Source organism: Marmota monax, unplaced genomic scaffold, assembly GCF_021218885.2.
Source record: "Marmota monax isolate L192 unplaced genomic scaffold, Marmota_monax_Labrador192_F-V1.1 WCK01_AAM20220418_F8-fsc00010, whole genome shotgun sequence".
Classification (NCBI taxonomy): domain Eukaryota; kingdom Metazoa; phylum Chordata; class Mammalia; order Rodentia; family Sciuridae; genus Marmota; species Marmota monax.
The window spans coordinates 6,196,202-6,211,982 of record NW_026692321.1 but is presented as its reverse complement, the minus strand read 5'-3'; the positions used below and the strand labels follow the sequence as shown (position 1 = coordinate 6,211,982).

Genomic DNA, 15,781 nt, shown 5'->3' with positions numbered 1-15,781 from the left:
AAGGGAACTGGAGTGGTCACCGTCATTTTCTCTCTATTGTAAGGAATTCAGCCTCTTTTCTCCCAACTAACAGCCAAAGGAAACCATTAACCACTTCCTGCCTGTGGCAATAATTCCTGCCCCAGGGCCCCTCAGCCAGCTCTACTTACAGCCGGGAAATGAGCTGTTGGGAGGATTGCTCCAGGAATTAGCCCAACAAAGAGAAAGTGCTCCTGAGCCTGGAGGTCAGCGCTGTGACCAGAGGCCCCGTCAGAAGCAGTTGCTGCTGTCTGCCAGTTTCCTTGATCTGTCACATACTTCAAGACACTCTGAGAGGCTCCCAGCCACATGGGGGGACACATGCATGATGCTCAATTCAATTAATATCTCAACAGTCTCCTGCTCTGAAGCATCCTTGTCGGAAGACTGTCAGGCACACGGGCTCCTCCTGGGCCCCTTGCCAAGGAGCCTGGAATCCAGGCCCCGGCTGAAAGCACACGGTCAGGGCTCCAGACCTACTTGCCAAGTCCTGAAGACTCGCCTGACAGAGATTGCCACCCAGAGCCCAGAGGAGTCCACTAAAGCAAACCAGTGCCTGAGGCAGATAGGTAGGAAAGGGGAGGAGAGCCAAGCCAGGGCCACAGGAGGGGACCATGGGAGCCATCTAGCGAGGATGGATCCAACCCTGCAGGCACAGGCCTGAAGGAATCTTACTGGAAGAAAGGAGAAGGGAGGGAGGGTGGGGATGCACAAGCCAAAGGACAATAGTATAGGACACTTTCACCTTCAGAGAGATGGAAGTCCCTCCTTACAGCCTTCTACAAACAGTGTGGCGATAGTGCCCCAAGTGAACCAGGGTAGAAGAAGTGCACGCTGCTCCCCGTGGACCTTATGACCACAGAGTCTCCCTGGTGCGCTCAAGCGGAGGAGCACGGAGGATGGCATTGACTGCAGGGCCCTGTCTGTCATTCCCGACACACCAAGCAGAGCTGGAGCCTCCCATACCCATGGCGGTGCCTGACTCACAGACAGGACCGGACCACAAGGCCAGCCTGCCTGGCGAGGAAGGGCGGGGCCGGGAGGGCCAGGAGGGTTGAGGTAGAAGCACACCAGACCCTCGGCCTGCCAGGATCCGCACTGCCCCACAGGGAGCTGAAGGCCCAGACAGAGAAGAGCCTGGTTCAGGGCCAACCCTGAACCCCTGAAGGCAGCCCCTGTGCGAGGCCTCCCCGGCCAATCTCCCCCGTGCCCGGGTCCCACCACTCGACCTGGCCCTCTGTGAGCTGCCCTAGGACTTCTTCTACCCTTGACACCTATCCCCAGGACCTGCATTCCAAGGCAGAAACTGCTCCTCCCAGTCCAGGTACAGGGCCATCTTCAATCGCAGGATCAGAGGCCTGCCCAGCCCAGCAGAGACCACGGCACAGCACAGCCTCACCCAATGCCCAGAAGCCTGGCCCAAGCCATGTGCTTTTCTCCCAGGGGCCTCAGTGTTCTTGGCTACAAAATGGGCACTCAGAGGACAGGTGGGTTGTTACGGAGATTGGACAGTGTGTGGAAGTACCTGGCACAGCACCGGGCAGTCCACGTGTGACATGGACTTCTAGCTGAGTTCAAATATTCACTGGAAAAAATAAGAATTTCAGATCACAAGTGACAAGGGACAAAAGTGCCAGGTGCGTACATGCTACCACTGAGGGGGGCAAGAAGTCAGCAAGACCTCAGGCCACCAGAGGAGCTGGCACTTGGAGCAGGTGAGTAAGGACAAAGAGGAGATTTTAGGGAAAATTCTGAGACTTGCAGGTGAGAAAGGGACCAGACAGCCCAAAGGCATGCGGCTCCAAGGGAACAGACACACTCTAAGAAGTGACGCCACCTGAGCAGCAGAAGTGGCTTACAAGATGGCACAGGGACGGGGCCATGAAAACACCCCAGGGGGAAAATCAGACATTGCTTTTAACAGGCAACACACAGCCCTGAGCTGCAGAGCCAGCGATGGCAGCGATGACCGTCCTGTTGTTGGCAGTCCATCCGACAGAGGTGTTTGGAGTAAAGCGGTTGCTTGATATTAAGAGCGAGGCATGAAGGGAGGCTGAGACAGGAGGATCACAAGTTCAAAGCCAGCCTCAGCAACTCAGTGAAGCCCTAAGCAACTCAGTGAGACCCTGTCTCTAAATAAAATACAAAAAAAAGGGCTCAGCGGGTGAGCAACCCTGGGTTCAATCCCCGGTTACTCCCCCAACAACAACAACAGAAAGATGTATGAAAAGTAACCTGGGTCTGCCTGCGTGGGAAGCAGCAGGTTGGCTGAGGGGCCTCCCAGGAAGCGTCCAGATGGGGTCTTTTTCACCAAATCAACCTTGTCAGCCCTGTGTCAGCTCAAATCCCAGGAGCGCGCTCCACCCCCACGGGCCCTCTGGACCCCATTAGCACCTGCAGACTCAACCAGATGGGGCAGGCTGGCCCAGGTGGATTCAAGTCACACAGGTGACCCGTCTCGACATGCTCTGGATGGCTGGGACATCCAGCCCAAGTCATCCTCTTCCCATGGTGCCTATAAACCAAACTGCAAATCAAATCTTTAGGTTGCCTTGGAGCCTGAAGGAAGATGGAGAGTGATCAGAGGTGGGGACAGACACAGGTGTTCTCCCCGCTCCCTCCCAAACTGTCCCGCAAGGACCATGCAGGCAAACACTGCAGTAAACACACTAAGACAAAGAGGCCAGAGAGAAGATAACTGCAGTGAACATGCTACCGAGATCTAGAGGGTGCAAAGCAGAGAGGTGAGGCTAGACTTTGAGAGAGGAAGAACTAAAGCCCAGGGGTCCAGAGACGTCCCACAGCCCAGACCCCAGCTGGGGCAGTCTCAGGAAGTCAAGGCCACAGGGGAAAGGTGGGGCTGGAGAAGATAGGACACAAAGACAGAAAAGATGCAAAATTGTAAATGCTTTTACTATTGCAAGTAGAACAACTACAATATCAAGTGGGGTTTTTTTTTGTTTTTTAGGAATTATCAGTGTCTTTTTCTTGTTAATATTATTTCTAAGATCGATGGAAAAAACAGATACTCTTGGGCATAGTTGCTCTGAACATGTCCTTAATGTGGCTGGCGACGTTAGCACATTGAATCCTTTGCTCTTTCTCTCCCTCTTGACAAGGACAATTCAGATGTTGGCTGGGCAAGGGCCTAACAGACACCAAATACAAAGAGAAATGTTTTAATGTTTCCTTACAGTGTCCTTACTCGATGACCATGTTAGAAAATAAACTCTTTGGTTGCGGGAGGGAAGGGAAGAATAAAAAAAAATTTGAGGATCGATCCACGAGGCCTGTTAGGAGTTCCAGGAAAAGAGAACAAAGGAAAAAGGAAGGAATGATAGTCCCTAAGAAAAATCTAGAAAATTTTTCCAAATCAAAAGACATAAATTTCTAGATTCAAAAGCTCCATCCAGTGCCCAGCACAATAAGTTTAAAACTATGCCCATCAAGAACAGCACCATGAAACTAAAGAACACCAGGGGTAAAAAATTAAAAGGCTACATTCTAGATTTGAAATGACCAGAATGACTTTGATTTCACTGCAATAATACTGGACGCTAGGAAACCATAAAGTAAGATTCTCAAAATTCTAAGGAAAAACTATTTCCTACCTAGAATCCTATACCCAACCAAAATAACAATTGAGAGTATAAGAATGCCATTCTCAAAAATGTAAGATCTCTCTCTCTCTCTCTCAATATATATATATATATATATATATATATATATATATATATATATATATATCTTCCAAGTTTCTTCTCTCAAGGAAGAAAGAAGCCCCAGGCTCAGAAGAGTGGGCCCAACAGAGGAGAAGATAGAGAGGACTCAAGGGAGGGTGACCAAAGCTGGGCTGTCACACTGCAGCCAGCGACAGAGAGAGGGCTCTGGGAAGGACCACCCCCAGCAGAAAGCCTGTTAACCTGGGTACTGTGATGTGTCCCCCCACAGCAAAATGAGCTTTTCAGCTTCTCTTAGAATATGGAAACGGATAATTGATAGGTTCATAAAGATTTAAACAACAAGAAGAGGCAATTAGCAACTGCAGGAAAAAGAAGATCTTGTGTAAGATTTGAAAATCTACTTCAGTACAGCGTCAGCTCTGCTGAGTGCTGATTCATCAGATTGGTGCCGTATCTATTTTGGAAGGTCAGGGAAGGGGAAGGGGTGTGTGTATGTGTTTGAGCATGTGTGAGGTTGAGTGTGAACAGGTGGGTTTGTGTGTGTGTGTATATTGGTGTGTTAACATTGGGGTGCACCTGGGTATTGGGTATGTCATGCAATGGTACAACCTTTTGCGGGGACACTTTATCACTGAGCCACATCCTCAGCCCTTTTTTCATTTTATTTTTAATTTTGAGGCAGGGTCTTGCTAAGTTACTGAGGCTGGTCTTTTTTTTTTCTTTTTATTATTATTATATTTTTATTTGTTCTACTTAGTTGTACATGTCAGCAGAATGCATTTCAATTCATCGCTGAGGTTGGCCTTGAGCTTGCGATCCTCCTGCCTTACCTCCAAGTCCCTGGGATGACAGGCATGAGCCACCGTGCACCTGGCTGATGGTACAATCTTGGCACAGGAAGAAAGACATGTAAGAAACCTAATTCCCATCTTGCTTCCCCCGAGAAGCATTCATACACATCAAAACTTGATGGCCCCTATTTTGTCCTGCTGCCTCTTTGTTATGCTGGGAGCCAAGAAAACCCTGCAATTATTCCAAGAAGGTTCTACTATATTCCCAGAACCACGTGTCAGAGCCTCTAAGGTCCCCATTACAGAGCTTAAGTATTACAGCTTCATATCCAAAGTGAACACAGATGAGCATCCAAACTTCTATTCACGTCGCTTTTATCTATTTACTGCCATTATTTTTCAGTATATGTTATATAATGTAAATAATATACAAGATGTGTCATGCATACAATTTATATACCAATAAATATGCTATATATGTGTATCTTTTATATATATGTATATTTAGAGAAAGAAAGACCTAGATTGAATAGAAAAACAAAATGACCAATACTTAAATGTTTCTTATCTATTAAGTGCCATGAAATTTTCTCCCAGCAGCCTTGTGACCAAAGTATCATCTTCATTTTACAGATGAAGAGATAAAGTCTGGGACTTGAAGCATTTACTGTTGGCTAATTGACACCAGGACTTTACAAACTCTTCCCAGAAACCAAAGACAAGGAAGCATTGTTCAGCTGATTCCTTGATGCCAGTGTCACCCTGATATCAAAACCAGACATTTTTAGCACCTCTGCAGATGTGGGTGCCTCGAGTTGGCTGTCGTGGCCCATGATCGTGGTATTGCCATTTGCAACCCAAATCTTTGGGGGTGTAACTCAGATGGAGTGCTGGCCTACATGTGTGGGGCTCAGGTTTGATCCCCAGTTCTGTATGTAAATAAATAAATAACAGCACTATTGATCAATACAATAGTATTGTCTTTACTATTTTCTTCAGTAACATAAACCCCGAGGACATTTGAAGTAATCATCCAAATCATAGCTAGCATTCATCAGGACCGCTTTGTGCTGAGACCTTTCTTGTTACATTTGTCATTTTAGGTCATCTCCATCTCAGGTGGCATAGCTCTCATTTTACACATGAGAAAACAGTCTGGGTGACATGAAGGGGCTGGTCCAAGTTATTTGCTCATAAACAGTAAAGTCCTGCCCCCAGAAACTTCCTTTACCTTTGGACAATTTTAGGACATCCAAAGAGGAAGTGTGGGAATCTTTGCTTTCAATGAAGCTGATGACTTCAGAAAGGTGGTGGTGTTGGTTTTTTTTTTTGTTTGTTTGTTTGTTTTTTAATGATGTTTCCTTTTCTAACCATGTCTAAACTTTTGGTTAGTAAAAGGATCACCTCAGGTTATTTCTTAAGGAGTTTTGCCAAAGCAGGGCTGCAACAAAATAAACCTCAGTACATGCAAAGCCACATTTAAAAGCACATCTCTAGCCAGCAACGAAACCGAGAGCATCCTAGGAATGCCACCTGCCGCAGCTGCAGAGGCCAGCGGAGCAAGCCAGCAGCCAGCAGCCAGGCCGTCTCCACCTGTCACGGCTGGGGCACCTGCACTATCATTGGGCGGGGCTGTCGCTGGGGATGAGCCCAAGGGACTCAGGCAGACAGTCTCATCTTCCCTTGAATGGATTCTATTTCCTTTTCTTTATTTTTAAAGAGTAGAATAGCAAAGGTTTGCCCAAGAAACAGAAAAATCCATTTGTCCAAAAGGGCTCCCCGGCACTTACTGGGAGCTGGAAGAGTCACGTGTGCGCAGCTCAAATCTGGGCCCTGATGGCTCTCCACTCCTGTCTCCTCTCCCTTTCATCCTCATCAGCCCAGCACTGTGGACCAGGGCCCGCTCTGCCCCCAGCAGCATGGAGCTCCGGAAGTCGCTAGACTCACTTCCTGAGAGCACGCTGGGCTCTGGGTGCTCAGAGGCTCCTGGCTTGTCGATTTGCTCATAAACAATAAAATCATATCCTCCCTGGGTCAGGCCTGGCCCCTCCCAGCCCCAGTGCCACTCAGCTTACAGGTGATCATTAATACCCCTCCCATCGTCCAGGAGCACGCGTGGTTGACTCAACCCTGTGCACAGGGCCAGTGAGGTCCGTGATGTGCTGGAGACACACTGCTCTGCAGTTCTGTCCCAACGTCCAGTTAGATCAAACCAGAAGGGCTCACTGAGAGGGTCGGGTCACATAAGCATAAGATAATAAACTTAGTATGGCTGGACTTAACCAACTTCAAAAATCTTTTCACTTGGGCTGTACAAAGTGGTCATTGTCTGTCTGCTATGATGATGAAAGCATATCTTTGAAATAAAATCTCCAAAAGTTGGATCCATGGATATGTTTCTCTCAAAGTGTGTGACTCTGGGCAAGTTACCTAACCCCTCTGAACCTCTATTTCCCCCTCTGTGAAATGAGGATAAAAAGAACTACCTTGGGACGAAATGAATAAACAATTTAGGGCAATTAAATATAGTAGATGTTAATGAGTTCCAGAATCCTCTTTGAAATTGGAATTAACTGCTCATAATGCTTTTTTTTTTTCCAGTGTTGAAGGTCAAACCCGGGGCCTGATGCCGGCTAAGGAAGAGCTCTACCGCTGAGCTACACCCCAAGCCCTCGTAATTCTAATTTTTAGATGCTGATCACAGACTTTATATATGCCTTAATCTGGACTTGATTTGATTAATCTTCATGGTGCGCTCCAGGGGAAATAATGAAGCTTCGGCTTCTGTAGGAGAAGGCAATTGAAAGCTGCCTCTCCAAGCATCTCACTAACCCCCTCCCCTTCCCTAAGCAAACCCAAGGCTCCTTGACTGCAGGACTAGCCTCACCGCCGCTTCATGTCCCATGGGCAGGAACTCCAGGCCCCAGAAAATAACTCCACTTGGGAGAGGAGGTGTGTGAGTAGGTGACGGTGATTCCGGGTGTCGTCCTGTCCAGAAGCTCCCAGATCCAGACCCCAGAGCCCCAGGTGAACTGAGCACACATCTGAGGCTGTGACTTAGCAGGAGTCACCCCTGCCCCAGCCAGAACGCCTGTTAGCTGACAACCCCCGCATCACCTGGAGTCTCCCCGCTGCTTTCTGCTCCATCGGTCAGAGGGGAGCTTTCCTGGGGCACGGAGTACAGACACGGCTGCTCCTCTGGGCCAAAATCCATGGCTCCCTCTCCTCCTCCCCCTGTCCCCAGAACTTCCTTTACACTTTGTTCTCCCACAGGCCACAGAGAGGTCTGTCTACCAGCTCCCCTGGGGACCAGCTGCAGCACACAGCAGCACAGTGCCCCCCTCCCTGGGCCGAGGACAGCTTCCCAGGCTCCTGCCCAGGCTCCTAGGAACACTGAGGCTGGCCATGAGGGCATCAGGGCCAAGTTCAGGTGGTGGGATCTGCCCAAGCCACACAGTCAACGCCTGGCCCGGCTACGACTGCTCTTCAGAGAAGCAGAGAACCTTCTTATGGGATCGGGGTTTTGCCCTAAAGTCCAATACTTACACCACAGCGGTTGGGCAGGTGGCAGCTGTGCGGGGGGGTGGGCACAGCAAGGAGGCTCCCAGGAAGGCCTCACGGAAGAGCTCTGAGAAAAGGCAGGCGGAACCAGGACAACACCCCACTGTGTGGCTTTGGAGCACATGCACATGCAGGGGGCCTGCAAGTTCAGAGGACGCCCCTAGAACCAGCCCCTCGAGCCACAGGCGACTTTGGGCTCAGAGGGACTGTGCAGGAGAGATTGCTCAGGCACCCCAGGGAGACTCCAGGACACCAAGACTGCCCCTGTGGGGACAGAGGACCCGGTGGAGCAGGTGGCTGCCAGCTTTGGAGACACTGGGAAGTTGGGGGTGCTCTCCAGTGGAGGGGAGGCGGTGGCCAGGCCTTCCTAGTGAGTCCTCCCACGCCCACCCGCCCTCTGCCCTCGCAGGGACTGCTGAGCCTCTGACAACACCCCATGGGCAGGCCCTGGCTACGTCTGCCCACTGTCACCTCACCCTCCCTTTGGAGTCAGGCCCTCAGGGGAGAAACCCCGTCCAGGCTTCCTGCCTGCTGGCCTCCGTCCCCTTGCTCTCCACCTGGCTGTCCCTGCTCTGACTCCGGCCACCACACACCTTGGACCCTCCCGCCTCCATCTCCCGAGGGAGGCAGCCTCCCCCAGAACCCCTCCCCTCCAGGCCTTCCAGGGCAGTGTGTTATGGGGACAGACACTTCCCTGACCAGCAAGAGGGACAGCCCACACGCCAGCCACCACTGACCCCTGCTCCTTCTTCCACCCTCCCTATGACAAGAAGGGTAACGTTTCTGATGAATCCAAAGTTTTGAAAATCAGAAACTAACACAGCACAGGGCTGGGTTGTGGCTCAGCAGTCGTGCACTCTCCTAGCACATGCAAGGCCCTGGGTTCGATCCTCAGCACCACATAAACATAAATAGATAAAATAAAGGTATTTTATCCAACTACAACTAAAAAATAAAATGAAAATTTAAAAACACTCCCCTCCACTGGAGAGCACCACCAACCTCCCAGGGCTCTGTCACATCCAGCACACTGCAGGCCCTGGCTAGAGGGACAGCCTGGCGGGCGGCGGCACCCCAGCAGCAGCCAGCCCAAATATATGACATGGCAATCAATGCCTTAAGCCTGGGAATGGCATCCTATAAACTCTTTGACTTCCCCCTGGCAGGAAACAGGGCATTCTGATGTAGATTGCTCTGCTTTCCCCCAAGGAACTCATAAACCCCGAGGGAGCTGTTTAGGGAAGAAAGGTGGGGGAGGGTGACCCAGCTGCGCCCACGGGCCCTTCCCTGCCCTGCGCAGGCAGCTGTGCACAGAATGTCAGTGAGTCTTTGCAGAAGTCTTCGGGTGCTCTGGACCAGAACTACAAAGCCAGTCTCAGCGAGAACCGAAAGAGACCAAAGGATGCAGAATAAAGTCAGGGAGGAAGAAACTCCGGAAAGATCTCACTCCAGGACCAGCGGAACAGCAGGTGGGACCTCCTCAGTCCATCCTGTATCATTTCACCTGCTGTGGCCTTGTGTCCACCTTCTGCAAAACTAATTAAATGCAGCCTCCTTAGAGACCATTTCAATCAGTGGAAAGGGCACAGACAGATTCACTAAACGGAATTGCTTCTGCATATTGTCCCCTGCACCTTATCCAAAGCTAATGCTCGGAGGTTACTTTGCTCAACACAGACCAGTGCTGTCCTCGCAAGTAAACTGGCCAACAGAACCCCTCCAAACGGGCAGCCAGTGCTCGCTCCCAAGTCAAACAAACACACCATACCTTACAGAAAGCTGGTCATTTCAGGCAGCCAAGAACAGGCGCAGCCCCCAAGGGCGGAGAGTGGGGAGGCTCCCGCCTCCAGGCGGCATCTTTGATCTGCAGGGAAGAAGCGTGGGGTGTGCCTGGTGCCCTGCTGCAGGGCTGAGGAGCCCAGTAGGTCGGCCTGACACCATGGCTCCAGGGTCTGCTCCCCACGGCTGGCTACAAGGACACAAAAGAAAAAAAGAAACAATCGCAACCCCCCCCCCCCCCCCCCCGCAAAAGAAAAAAAAAGAAAGAAAAAGAAATCGCAGAACTACTCCAACTGGAGCTCCATCTGCCCCGGGCTCCTGCTGGGTCAGATGGCAAATGCCACAAGCCTACGTCTCAGGAGTGAAGTGTTCTCTGGGTCAGGGTGCTCCCCGCGCAGGCACACAGCAATCTGTCTAAGCACTGGCAGTTCAACTGATGGTTTTTCAAAACATGAAAGTTTTTGTACAAAACTGCACACACTTACGCAAAGAACAAAGGTGACAAGAAGCCTGCCGCTGTGCTCAGGAGGCGGGCAGCCAGCAGCCGGGTTGGCCTCCTGGGGCCACAGGCACTCAGCTCTGCCCCTGCAGATACCACCTCCTCAACACGGAGACAATCGGGACAACAGGGACCTCCTCGGTGAGAGTCACTGGGGGGATGTTTTAAACTTTCCTCATTTAAATTGTGTCTGGCACTGTGGAAATCTTGGAGGAAACACCTGCTCTATCCAGAGCTTTCTATACACTCCTGTTGCTGTGGACTCCCGCAAATCCCGGAATCCTGATTAAATCCTAACCTAAGGGAAAGAAAAGGAATAATGAAAGCCAACTCTATTTGTGGTATATATCTCTATTTGGGGTTTTTGTCTTCTTGCTAGGGTCTCTTATTTCCCTGCAAACATGGCTTTCAATGTCATCTACCTTTTGTAACAAGGTCTAAAGAGCTGGGTCATTCTTGCTGGTGCCCCAGTTGACAGAGTGCCCGGCTCTTTCTGGGTGTAGTCCTCAGAAGTACGAGGCACTTCGGGGTACACCTGATCTGGGGCTGACAGTGTCTTCCCAGGAAGGTTGATGGGGACCCCACCCAGCCCCCCACTTTCACAGCAAGGGCAGGACAGCGCCCCTTGGTGTTTCTACTGGATCCCTGATGCCCTCTGTACTCCCCACCAAACAAGAGCATGCCAAGTCCGTCAGGTCAGAGGAGGAAGGAGGGGCCAGGGAGGACGCCATGCACCAGAAGCCCCTGTGCCTTCTGCCACACAGAGCCCTGCTGGTCATGGAGGGACCCTGGGAGATACAGAAATGCCCAAGAAGAAGGAATACCTGACACAGTCTGCACTATCTACATACACAAGAGCTGTGTGCATGGAGGGTTTGTGAATGATGCAGATGTTCCTAGGCTAGAACATTCCACAAGGAAAAGACTTAATAGTTATGGCTGTAATTGTATAATATGTCATGTATTTTAAATTGTTACATATATACACACATATATAATGCATTTATATATGTATGTGTATATATATATATGTGTGTGTGTATATATAACACATTAGGACATACACTATAATGTATGAATTGTAACAGAGTTTGAGCAGAAGAAGTTTTAGGAGAATGGGCTCTGGACCCAGGCTTGAGTTTGAATGCTGACTTATCAGACGTTCAATCTTAAGCAAGATACTTAATCTTTATGTGAGATTTCCCCAATCTGAAAAACAGGATAAAATACCTGCTTCTTAAGGCCATTGTAAGGATTCAGTGAATGATCATGCATAGCGTGCTTAGAACTGTGCCCAGCACATATAGACTTACTATATACAACAGGCTCACAGTGACAATCATCCTTGTCAAGCTTTCAGCCTGTAAATAAGTAAATAAAACCTTAAAAGGGACTGGCAGGAAACGCCTGCAGCCATTGTCCCTAATTGAATGAATTCAACGTCCTTTTATGCTTCCTTCACCTTTGCTATAATTTGCTAATGTTTTAAGTTGAATAAGTTGTCATCATTGTGAAGAGAAAGTCAGCAAAAAGGATCAGCCTTCCTCCCATGCACTGCAGAGGCTGTGCACTGTGTTTCCGGCACCCAGGCCCTGAGGAGGAGGGACCCCCTGGGCCAGTGCCAGCGCTGTACAGGTGCTGTGGAGGTGACGTTCCAAATTAAAATCTGCAATTCCTTGTTCGATGGCCATAAATCTCCTTGCCGCAAGATCCTTTCTTCTACTCGATATCAAATGCTACTCTGCCCCACGCGCAGCTGATGCCCACAGGTACGATCTCCAGCCACAGCCACGGTCTCCAGCCACAGCCAACATCAGTGTCTGAGACTGGCACGTTTCCTTTTTTGTTTTTTATTTCTGACCTCAAAGGCCAGAAGTGACACCATTCAAAAAAGCAGAAAAGCCTCTGCTTATCCAACAGAAAGTCCCAGAGACCATGCTAACCTCCATTAACAAATAAATATGTTTGAGCTTCCATCAAACTTGTCCCTGAAAGGTTTTCAGGACCCTGTGGGGTTCGAAGCTTCACTGGCACACGCTGCAAGGGCAGACAGATGCTGACCACTGACCAACACTTCCCGCTCTTCCCACGCTGTATTCCCTCTACTTAGGAAACCGTACTCTTCATTCTCAAGACGAACTCCTACTCATCCTCCAAGACCCAGTTCAGGGTCCAGCATTGCTTCTACTGTTCAGAGGTCCCAGCATCCCCAAATTGAACTGAGCATTTCTTGGTCTCCCTACTGTTCCCACACGGCTCTCACAGTGGGATCTCCCAAGAGCAGAGAATGTGAATGCGCACACCCGATTCCAGCCACAGTCCCAGGAGATCTGAAGTACTTAATAACAGCGGTTTTGTTTGGTTGGTTACCTTTGTTTTCGTTTTTGCAGAGCTGGGTATCAAACCTAGGCCCGAGTGCATGCCAGATGGGCACTCTATCACTGAGCCACATCCCAGCCCTGATAAGAGTGAATTTGCAAGGCAGAGCTTGCCTTTTACAGCAAAAGAGAAAAAGCAAAGCCTGTGCGGTGGCACACCTGTCATTCCAGCCGCTTGGAGGCTGAGGCAGGAAGACCGCAAGCTCACAGCCAGCCTCTGCAACTTAGCAAGGCCCTAAGCAATGTAGCTACAGTCTGTCCCAAAATGTAATAATTAAAAAGGACTGGGGATATGTGGGGATATGGCTCAGTGGTGAAACACCCTGGGTCCAATCCTCAATACCAAAGAAGAAAGGGAAAGAAAAGGGCTCAAAGCAACCTGAGGAGCCAACACGGGCACCACACACATCCGCACTTGGGCAGAACTTTCAAAGGGTCAGAGTTAGTGGGCACAACCGGGAAGCTGGGAGGATAAAACCAGTACTGTGAGCGGAGCTAACAGGATCATTCTGTGGCAACCCAAGAGCCCCCGTTTCCTCCTCTAGTTAAAGCTTTCCCTCAGCCCCTTCCCTTAATTTACTGGATTCCAGAAACTCAGAGCTCGAGGTCGCAGGGGACTCATTCAATTCATCGGGTCAACAAATGCACTGCGTAGTGTCAGTTACCAAGTGCCACCTCCCTCTGGAAATGCGGTCTGACTAGGGGGACTAACAGAAGGACCGTGGTGTGAACTCCTAACCCACATGTACCTGACCCTCCTGAAACCACTTGTGAAAGATGGTAAAGTTAAAAAAAAAAAAAGGTTGTAAAGGGAGGAGGTGTTTTAAGCCACAGCAACGAAGAACAGTAAAGGGAGGGCACCAGCAAAGGAGCGGCTCGGGTTTAATGAACTTCCAGAAGCCACATGAGAGAGGGGACCTGTGGCTGAAGGAGTGACGGGCACAGCAGCAAGGTCCGCGCCAAGGGGAAGCAGCCGCAGCAGAGCTAAAAACAGGAAGTCTCAGGAACACCACTGACCGGGCCCAGGGCCCTCCACCTCCACCTGGGGCCACTCATCTCCATAGCAACCAGTCCATGGGTGGGAACCAGTCTGGCTTTCAGAAGCCTCTGGAACACCAGTGGAGTCTGTCCTAAGCACCACGCTCCACCTGTGGACCCAAGCACCATCCAACCCTGTCTGCCTCGTTTCTAAATGCACACGACAACCCAAGGGTGACAACATCCAGAAGAACTCAAGAAGAGACTCCGAGCAATCGGAGAAGGGGTGGGGGTGCATAAAGAAGGAAACTCTAATCACTGTCCTCAGAGGGACCGGGCCACACTCCAGAGCCCGCCCAGCCACTCACAAGAGGCTTTGGGAAATCCCAGAGGAGGAGCCCTTGGAGGAGAGCCGGCTCCTCTGGGTCACTGTGGAGGTTCCTGTGGCTAGGCCAGAGAGCCCCTCGGAAGGCTGGGGACGCGAAAGCCACCCACTTTCTGCATGCAATCATTCGGACTCCTAGACGCTCTATGACTTCGGGCCTCTGAACAAATGGTTCTGCCACAAGACTTTTTTCGATTTATGACTAAACAAATTGAACACCTCCCAAGCTTCCAGGCTGCTTGGGAGTGCGTGCCTCAGCAAGACGACCAAGGTGACTGCAGTGGAAGGGATTGGCTGAGCCCCACTAACCCCCACCGCACCCAGAAGGCCGCGGCCCTGTCACCAGGGCCTCCTATGGTCGTACACACCTCTCACCATCTCCACGTGTGCAAAACCGTGCTGCCCTGATGAGGATTTTCTCTCTTTTAAGATATGTCCCTAATGAAGTTTCTCAGTGCTGTGTCCCCAGCCCCTCATCCCCCTAAACCCCGTGGTTCTCAGAGCAGAGACCTGCACCGCGCAGTGATTTTGGGGGGCATGTGTCAAGAAACAGCAAAACCGACCGTATTCCTGCGATAAAAAAAAAAAGCCCAGCTCGTGGACTCTGGTTTGGAAATATCCCCACCACCCCCCCTGAACTGCACCCCATCCCTCCTAATCGTGTGTCTGGGCACCCTGACATTTTGTCTCCTGCTTGACTCTCTCCCTGCACTGACCTAGCTAGACTCCTCTGGGGAAGGACCAATTGTTGTATTTTGTTGCAAAAAAAAAAATTCTGCATATCACTTGGAGATTTTTCTCCTAATGGAAAATCCATTCTTGATGTTTGTTTATGGAAAAAAAAGTAGCAAAGTCTGGGGGACGCTGTGGAGATGGCTGTGCCTCGGTTCTATCCACTGTTCACTGAGACCGGGTCCAGCCCCGGATTCTCTGAGCTCCATTTTCCTCGGCCATAAGTGGAGTTGGCAATAGCAACTTCAGAGGGGCTGTGTGGGGATTAAATAAGGTAACGTAGTACCTAGTGGTGACTGGCACTTAATAAGTGAGGGTCCCCCCAATTTATCATTTTCCTTTTTGAGAACTAGGCTCTCTTAAGTGGTCATAGACATATTCCCTCATCTGTCTTATTTGAAATATCCTCCCCTCCCCATCTCTTGAATTCATAGCTTAAACACTGAAGGAAAAAAAAAAAAGATAATTGAAAAGCCCAAAACTTCTTAGCTTTTAGGACCAACTCTTCTGGTTCATATTGGCTAGTCTCTCCTTTGGTCTTTCTCTTCTACTCACTTGGAGGTGTCACACATTCCTTCCTTCAGTCATTCATTCAACAAACATTTGTGGGTGCCTGGGATACAGCAGGGATATATGCATCTTAACTTTCCAGAGCCTTGGTTTTCTCAGCAAGAGGAGGATTAAAATCTTTGTCACAAAGATGTTGAAAGGCTTTAAATGCAACAGGACCATAAAGAATGTGTCACCATAGTAGGTGCTCAGCAAAGAACAACGAAGAAGCCACAGCCTGTCACAGCAGTCTGAAACCCTGTTACTCAAGGACTCCCTCTCTGCCCCCTGGTGCAGATGAGCACCTACAGCTACATCCTTAGAGGCGTAAGACCTTTCCTTCTCCACAGCCAAACAGGCCTGGGCCACGGTCCCGCAGCTGCAGAGCAAACAGGCTGATTATGATTGCACAGGGGAAGAGTCATGGC

At 50.0% G+C, this 15,781-nt stretch overlaps 1 protein-coding gene across 3 annotated transcripts in view; it reads right to left on the bottom strand.

Moving 5' to 3' along the window:
- Greb1 (growth regulating estrogen receptor binding 1) overlaps positions 1–15,781 on the bottom strand; it is a 122,880-nt gene that overhangs the window by 63,341 nt on the left and 43,758 nt on the right. For 2 of the 3 annotated variants that reach the window (XM_046441274.1, XM_046441277.1), the window contains exon 1: positions 9,822–10,055. The exons of the other annotated variant lie outside the window; for it this stretch is intronic. The gene's annotated coding sequence lies outside the window, so the exon portion shown is untranslated. Of the gene's footprint in view, positions 1–9,821; positions 10,056–15,781 lie in introns of those variants that run through there. 3 annotated transcript variants of the gene reach the window in all.